Here is a 9,663-nt window from a genome sequence, read left to right as displayed (position 1 = left end):
CCTGAAGTCCATATTTTAACTACATACCTTTCAGAAGATCTGCCAACATTTCTGACAACACATTTCCTGTAAAATGAACCTGTGAGCAATGCAGGGAGGGGCGATTTCATGTGAACCTTGTAGCTTTTGTCCTGCTTCTCTCACAGATATTGCTTGAGGAAAATATTGTGTAAAGAAATTGTAATATTTTTAACCAATGTATGTCCCCTGCAAACAATGCAACTGCAAAACATGAAAAAATGAACATGTTCTTACCTTCTACATATGGTGCCATTCAAAGAGCTAGTATGTTAAAGTATATGTGACTATCGAGTGCTAATCAGGTTTCTGCACTGCCTTGCCAGCATCCAGCTGTGACAGAAAGCCATATTCATTATATTCCATTGGTAACTGCAGTGTTCATTCTCTCACTTCAGAGGTTCAATTAACATATGGCACCTTTGCATTCAATTTCCATTATGGGTTGCCCATCACCCTAAAGGTCAAGTCAAATGGAGTTCTTCATAAGGAAAATGAAAGCTAATCTGTTTATTGAATGTATCTTATATATTTTATTTCCTTTTTTGTCACTTTCAACAATGTTACATAACAAATCCAACATAAAAAACAACTGTTTTTCACAACTGTTAGGATCAAGCACTGTACAATGGGTGCCAAAGGGTCACATGTGGCTGCAGTTTTGGCACCATCGTCCTACTTCATTCAAAGCCTTAAGCTATGTTACATCGCATGAGATGAACAGTCTTGCTCATCTTGGGCAAAAATCAGATGTTTGGGATTGATGAATGGGAATTGGGAATGATTTTTGGGCATTTCTGTGGATGGGAGCATAAAAGAGCACCACTCACATGTTCTTCCCCCTCCTTTCGCCAAAAAATACAATGGTGCTGTGGGTACAGTGCTTGTTCATTTATATATCATTGGAAACAATCAGGAAAAGAGTTTTTCCAGCGGCAACCATCTGATGTCTATCTGGCGTTTATGCATATCTGGAAAGAAATGGCTGCATTCCTTTTTTTTGTAATCATTACATGGCACTCCTGTACCTAACGATGTCCTGTAGCTCTGTGTCTACTGTCTACTATGATTTCTCCATTGTATCTAAAAGGGCAGCCATGGTTGTCATCCAGACTGAACTTCAACATAAATATTATCACTCATGCCTCCTTGAAAAGTTTCTGTGGTTCATTACCAATCAACACTATTATCCAGAGGTGCAATGTCTCTTTATTAGGGCAACAAACTGAACAAACCACAGGCAAAAGCTTTAACTTAAATGCATAAATCCTAATTATAACATTGTCCAATTAGGAACATTCTCCAATTACCATTCCTGTACTAGGGAGTAACCATAGTGGTGTACACTCCAGAAACAGGAATTGACTTGGGAACTGGAAGTGAACTCACCAATGTATTTCCTTGTTTGGTTTGAGCAGGAAATACTTGGTGAATTCATTTCCAGTTCCCAGGTCAATTTAGGTTTCTCCATTATGAGTACTTCCTGGGTGTGGAATGGCTGCAGGGATGAACACACACACAATGCTATTCTGATGGCAGGGTTATTTGGGTGTACTATTCATAATCATTTGTATTATTTGGAACCTTGGAGACTGTGGCATTTTGGGTACTGTACTTAATTATGCAGCTCTGTCACACAACATTATTATGGATGTATTGAGGTTTTTTGCCTGTAGTTTGTCCTGTTAGCTAGGATAAAGGTCCCACTACAACCTTAAACGCAGTGTTAGTTGGTGAAACCATAGTAAAAGGATTTGTAAAGAACCATGAGTGCTAAGATCTTTACTATATGTGTTTGTTTGGAATCATTGTTGTTACTGAGTTATAGCAGGATAGAATGTAGAAGAGTGGACTTTAAACATGTCTGCCAGGGTTCTCTATTGGATTGATGGAACTGGAAGATTATACAATAAAAAAATCCCTGTGCTTTATTTTAAGCATTAAATAATTGTGAAGGCCACTGCATTTCTTGCAAAATCAATTTTCTGTACTTGCTGAAAATGTTCCTAGCCTAAAAAAGGAAATCAAATGCAGCCAACTCATCTACAGACTGATAAGCTGCAATATATTACATTTTTTTAATTTAAATCTTGAAAAGGTTTCAGGCAAATGTAATAAAATCTTGTTCCTATAATAAAAGCATCATTTGGTTATAGATATTAAATGAACAAGCCTTTCCTGGCACATTGCGCACATCTCACAAAGGCCAGGGTCAGTGTGGATGAAGCAGATTGAATATTCATGCTGCATGCCCTTCACCAAACAAATCCTCTTCTTACAGTCATTGTGCCGGGCTGATGTAACGTTCCATCCAGTCATTGCTGGCACGTGGAGAAGTGTGATGTGACTGACTATATTCGGAGACATACACGGCATGTTTTACAGGCATGAGAAATCTTGTTTAGGATGAAAAAGAAGCCGAGAAATCTCTGATGTGAAATATTGGCAGTAGCAGCGGGATGTTTTATTCAGTGAAGCTACAATACAAAAAACCCTACAGTTTCATTAGTGTACATGGTAAAGCATAGATGGACAGATTCCAAAAGTCAGGTGGCTAAAAATGCTACCTGCTCAAGAGTCCGGGAGCCAGTGTTGAAAATCAGGGGTCCCCTGTACCCAAAAAAGGGAATTTTAGTTTCTTGAAAAAAATATTGTAATTGCTACTCCACATGATGGTATTTCAATGAGTTTAATGCTCGTTGGTGGGCTGTGGCCCCAATGTATTCTAATTTACTGTCCTGTGACAAGCATGGAGTGAATCAAGGCAGAGGAACTCTAACTGCATACTAGGGCAGATCTATAGGAGATGAAAGGACGAATCTTTACAAAGTAAATTTTGTAACATTATTAGTGTAAATGTGTCTTAAAGTGCAAACACAGTTCAAAAATACAAAACTGTGAGTGGACAGGCCATATCTGCAAAATAAAAACCCAAACCCACCTGCCTGATTTCAATCTTTTCTGTAGTCCCAGTATATTTGGTTGCTGGTAATACATGAACTCCTGTGTGCATGTGCTGGAGATATATCATTGTGGCCTGGTAAGTCAAGATGGCTTTCGGGTCTTGGGTCAGGCTGGAATGATGTAACTCCTGTACACATGCCCTGTAGATTATTGTGATTTTGTGATCAGGCAGGTAAGTCTATTTTGTTGCAGAAAGGACATAGCATAGAAAGGACCTGCTCACAATATTTTGGTTTTAACGTTCAGTTCATTCTTAAGTTTGCATTGATAAATTCCACTATAAATGATTATTGTCACAATATATAAGAGCAATATGTTCTTTTAATAAAGCTCTTTATTGTATGATTGAAAAGCAGTCTTTGGGCTCCAGTCCATGATATTGCCCAGGCAGTGATGATGTTATTAGTCTGCTGCAGTCAGGAAGAAGCATTTCCTTAGGGCTAATTCAAACTGGCAGTGAGGTTGCAATGAGTTTACCACTTTCTCAGGCCAGGAAATACTGCCGTTCAGGAAGGCACTATATGTAGCATCTCCTTGCGGCAGTCCTATATGGAATGAATTGGGGCTGAATTGGGCGGTACTAGTTCTGCTCACTGCCACCAGCTGTCACATGTGCATACGCTGGTTCTTTTTGAACCATCGCTGCCTGCAAATGCTTGAGCAGTGGGCAAGGTGCCAGCTCCAGGTAGCCGCGCAAAAGTGCTCAGTGAAGGGGTAGGTGGAAACCTGCACTTAGTTTCCTCTCCCTTTTTGATCATACTGTAACGTTGTAACTTTGTAGCAATTCACCAAGTGTCAGGCTGCAGCAAGGGTGCTCTGTGTCAGACAATGGTGGACCTAGCCAAGAACTGCATAGGCAGGAACATTTACATGATTGTGCCATCTATGAGCCATCATCTCCGTGCAGCGAGTAGATAGTGACTCTGGATCAGGGGTGTCAAACTCAAATACACAGAAGGCCAAAATTAAAAACTTAGACAAAGTAGCGGGCCAACCTTGAAATTTATTGAAAAAATTGAGGAAATTTTTCCTTCTCATTAGATATGAACGAGGTGAAATAGATATTCATAGATATTTCATAGATATGAAAGAGGTTTTGCTTTACATTCAATCTGGAACAAGCTTTTAATAGAGAAAGGCATAACATTTTTTTTTAATTTTATTTAGGAAAAAATCTTTGCCTCTTTCTCTATTTGTAGCCTTCTAAGTTAAATTTTGAATGGTAACCTTTTTGAACAGGTTGACAATATTATTAAGAATATTCTTCTATGAAAATCCAACCACTCAAGTCCATGCCTTGGAGTAGCAAGGAAAAAAACAGCTGAGAAGGAGTGCTGGAAATTCCAGATGCAGCCAATGCGGAGCTAAATCTTATGAGTGGCCCGCCACTGTGCCTCCCTCTTCATTGAAATAGCGCTGCTACTAAAATTCTTGACATTATTTGAGTCTATAAAACAGTCTAATGCGGGGCCACCCATAGGATGAGAGCTCACTGGCCTATAGATGCGAGTAATGTCGGGAATTGTAGTAGCGGTGCTATTTCAATGCAGCGGCGGCCAGCTGCAGTTAATATTTAGGATTCCTTTGGGGGCCAAAAAAAGGACGTTGGGGGCCAGAGTTTGACACCCCTGCTCTGGATGATGTCAGAATAAATCACACATAAGGTATTGGTCTGTATTCTACCAGCTACAATTTTGTGATTCTTTAAAAAGTATACTGGCATCTTTACAGGTGTGATGTCCTTCTGCTTGGTAAATGACCCCCATTATGGAATTGTTCCAAAATGATATTCACAAGTGAAGATAAAATAGATCAGTATCTGAGGTGACCTAATGCAGGAACTTTTGTTCCAACTGTAAGTCATGTTTAACAAGAAATAATGGATCCCAAGAGCCTATTCTGCAAAATAGTAGAGATCACCTTGGTATCACAAGACCTTTTTTCATGGTTCCTTACTAGATTATTACATGAAGGTCTGAGCTATGGAGGATTGTGCTGCAGCCTCCACAAGGACAGACCTCTGGATCTCCTCCAGTATCCATGGGATAAAATGCTAATATGATTTTTAGCAGCTGGCACCAGTGCTATCACTTCAATTATTAATCACATTACATAATTATAACGTTTCACATGAATAAAAATGTGGATGAAAAAAAACTCCTTGGGTAAAAGATGGCTTAACAATATTTTGTTATTTACAGAGAACTCTAAAGGAAATCTCCACATTTTTATTCTGTAATATACATATATATGTGACATCATCCTACATATAGGCTGCTGTGTGCTGCACTCTATATGACATGAAAATGACATTAAAACAAAAAAAATACAGCTGCCCCTAATGGTGTTTAGCATTCCTCCGTGGCTCAATACTAAATGATTGCCTGCTAATGATGCTATTGTTTAAAATTGGGGAGGACACAGCAGGCCTGCTCATCCTCCCCTCTACCTAAAATAGAATAGTGCTGTCTGTACAGTGCCTGTCTGTTCCTACTGTTACCAAAGACAATCATTAGGATCAGGTCCTGTCATGACTATTATTGGACATCTGTACAAAGCCTTAAAGCGGAACTAAAGAGGCAAGAATGGTTATTTTATTGCAGAAGGGACATCACCTGCCTTTTCTATAAAAAAGAATCTGCCTATTTCTACTTTTTTTCATACACAGTAAACATCTAATGACAAGTCATAGTGTTGAGAATTATAGTAAAATATTCAAACTGGCAGAAAATGATTTACTGATGACCATATCAATATTGTTAGCTGAATTTATTTACATAGGACACATCACAATTATTAGAAAGAATGACGTGATGTTGCCAACCAACATGAAACAAAGTTGTGTCTTCCTCCTGATGTGCATTAGAATGGCATTAAAGCTGAACTAAATCCAGTTTATACTTGTCTCTTCTATGGTGCCACTTATCCTTCCTTCTTCTTTGGGCCATCTAGATTGGCCAGGTGGCATAAATCTTATGCAGGGGTGCAGGAGTTCATTACCTACTGGCAGCTGCAGGGGAAGTCAGGATGTTCCAGGTACCCAAACAACCAACAATGAGCTGTGCTCGCCTGTCCTATTCTGCAATAAAGCCTTGCCTGATTGCAAATCCTAAAAGTGGAACTTTAGATCCACTGTAAATATCCTCCAACTCATTTACTACAGTAGTATGTATGAGCTGGCAGGAGGAACCAATGCATACAATGGGGGAATAATTGCCAATACCTGCAGGGTGACCTTGTGCTGACTTGTGCATCTGTTAAGCTAATTATTTACTATCAGGGTGACAATGAAAAGCGCAACTATAGCTAAAATATAAAAAATTGTGACTAGCCAGGTCCTTAATTGCAGAAGAGATAGGCAATGATAATTGTGGAATAAAATAACCTTGGCTGTCAGATCACAATTTAAATACACTCACCTATCCTCAATCCAACACCTTCTTCTCTTCCATTTGTCCTGATCTTCAGTCATCTTGATTGGCTAGAACAGGATGGCGTAACTCTTGCGCATGCCCATAGAAGTTTATTCAGTCCCGCCAGCTCCTGTCTGGCCATAGCATTAAAAGGGTCCTTCTCTGCATGCTGCACAATACAGAGAATGAAAGCAGAGCTCGTATTTCAAGAATCCAGCACACTTCCAGCAGAGTGAAGTTTACAGCACTGCAATTTTGCTGGAAACATTAGCTTTGTTACCTCTGGAGTTTTAGGCCTATCTACGCAGAGGGCATGTTGGACCTCTGAGAAAAAAACACTGCTTCCAAAAAAAGGGTCCTCTGCACTATGCTGGTATGGGAAAGGCTTTTCTACTGAGGCTATGGCTTCCTTTTAAAGCAATGTGATTATATACTAGTACTAGTGGTATTTTGTGCACATTTCTGTTTTGATGCAGTTGGAATGTATTTAGCTGATTAAGCAGAACATTCAGTTATGCATTACCAGTTTTGTTGAAATAGATACATTTGTTGCCATTTTAGGAATACTCAAGTAAACAATAACTTCAAATCCTTTTGTTACAGCACAGCTTTCTGCTTTGATCTGTAGGAAACAGGTTTACACCAAACATTACTCTGCATCATTTCGGCAGGAGTGAGTACAAGGCTGCAATACATTTCATAGACCAATCAAGTATTAAATCATCAATAAACTGAGAGAAGGGCACCCACGTGGAATATTTTTATAGCTGATCATTTCAGCTTTAATGTCTCACAGGGAGAATCAGATTTACCCGCTCTGCTGGTCCCCGTCACTTCTAGTGAATCCAAGCATGTTATCCAAGGACTTTATTGATTTTTGTTGGTCTATTGTAGAAGACCAATTGTTTGCAAGCAATAATGATGGGACAAAAACAATGTCTCAACAAAGTTTAGTACATTTTTAATTGAAACCTGTACAACCTATACCTATACAAAGATAAGCCTGACTGTCCCCTGTGGCTTCAATGTTTCTGTGCAAAGTAACAGGTTCGCTTTCCTGTATAGAACACAAGGTGTATACACTGACCTTCCACTTGCTCTGTCTCCACTGACCCACCTAAAATTCCAAGATTAGGCAAAGTGCATGTTGTGATTGGTTATGTAGGTACAAAGTAGGGCATTGTAGAGAGTACAATGGAATGTCATGGATTTTTCCATACCCAGCTGGGCTAGCAGCGGAACAAGGTGCTGGGAAAGAGAGCAGGTGGCAAGAAAACGTCCCTACGCCCCATGCTTGCCTGGTATGACCCAAATGCAGGTTTATTTTAAGAAGTTGCAAAGTATTTCTGTGTCTATATTTAAATATTTCCTCAAATTCTAGAAATTCTACACAACCCCCTTATATAAATATATCTGATCTCCAACATCCCCCAAACCATTGTTTACCAAAGCTTAGATCTCACTGTGGATTCGGTGCTTATGAGTCATGAGCAAGATGTGCTAAGCTGGCTATAAATATCATGGATTTTATGAAATGTGCTGGAATGGAGAAGTAAGCACAGGAAACCCCAGTCACTTATAGGAAACTCGCCCTCCTTATAAGGGTTTCCTCAGGAACCAGATATCAAACCTGGCGAAGGGCCACCAGCTCAATAGATAGTCTTACATTTTGTAGACTAGTCCACCATAGTGCAAAGCAGGACAGTTATCACCAGCTTAATAAAATATAAGTCTGATCTGTGCCAACAATTTATTTATTTAGTGTATAATATATTATATATACAAAATAAAATGTATTGATATATATTTTATTATAATCACATAATAATATACAATTTAGTGGTTCTTCCTTTTTTAAGCTCACAATTTATAATTTTAGATCTAAGCTCAAATCCCTCCAAAAGGGCTAACATTTTCACCCATTGGCCATTATGGCTTCTGTCTAATTTCCAACACACACAATTTTTTTCCCACCACCACCCTTAAGCTGCAGCTGTTTGTGAAGGAAAGATCAGATGGAGGCAGGCAATCAGAGTCTTCACCTCAAAACAAGTATTTTAGTGATGTGAGGGTCCGGTGCAGTGGCATAAAGCAGCATTTTACTAAATACAATTTTTTCTTATAAAGATTTTTTGTTTTATATTATTTACCTAATGTAAATAATAGATGTGGTCTTTTATTAGGGTGGCAACAAAAGAAGACATTCTGACTAGAGCAATAAGTGTAGCCACAGGCATTGAGAATTTAGGCACCTGCAGCCTGTCACTTCCAGGAGGTCGGGTGGTCCGGCTGGTTTGTCCCCCGTGGAGGGACCCTCGCCTAAGTCTTTTGCAAAGGACATAGGATAATTAGGGGACTAGCTTATAACACATATTGTTAAAATAACAGAAAGAAGGAATGTATATTAACACAGATATGATTTTTTTTGGGGGGGAGGAGAGGGAGTTATTGACACGTTAATCTCTCTCTGTCTTTCTCTCAAATTCATCTTTATTATAAAAGAATGGCCTAAAAACAACCAAACATTTGCACAATATCATTTTTATATCTAAACAAGCAATTCATTGACTTATTGATTGAATGATTGGGCACTTACGTACAGCTCTACATTTTCTTGTGCCATTTCAAAATGTAAGCATCTTGGCATTTTCCATATGTTCTTTTAAATAACTATAGCATAAAAAAATTGAGTGTAGAGTTATGACAATGGTATATATCCTGTGCTTTGCCTTCAAATCCCCCCACAGTTCTTGTCCCACTTACCTTTCTGACCTGGTAGAAAAATACTCCCCCAGCCACTCTCTTTGCTCCTCCAATGACCTTCTACTGACTTCCTCTCTCATAACCTCATCACACACACGGCTACAAGACTTTTCTAGAGCTGCCCTAATTCTCTGGAATGGTCTTCCTCGTCCTATTCGGCTTGCTCCTACGTTCTGCTCATTTAAAAGAGCACTCTATGCCCAGTTTTTCAAATTTGCCTACCCGTCATCTTCTGTCTCTTAAAACCCTTACTACTTACCCACGATTCCCTTACATTGTAAGCTCTTCTGGGCAGGGTCCTCTCCTCCTCCTGTGTCACTCACTATCTGTATCTGTCTGTCATTTGCAACCCCTATTTATTGTACAACGCTGCATAATAATATTGGCACTATATAAATACTGTTTATTAATAATAATAATAATAATAATAATATTAATATTAATATATTAATAATAATATTACTTGTGATAGGCCATGTGATCTTGAGCTTTTAGTATGTAAAAG

The sequence above is a fragment of the Pyxicephalus adspersus genome, chromosome 7 (assembly GCF_032062135.1).
Source record: "Pyxicephalus adspersus chromosome 7, UCB_Pads_2.0, whole genome shotgun sequence".
NCBI classification, from domain to species: Eukaryota; Metazoa; Chordata; class Amphibia; order Anura; family Pyxicephalidae; genus Pyxicephalus; species Pyxicephalus adspersus.
The sequence above is the reverse complement of the archived record's forward strand: the minus strand, read 5'-3'. Positions refer to the sequence as shown.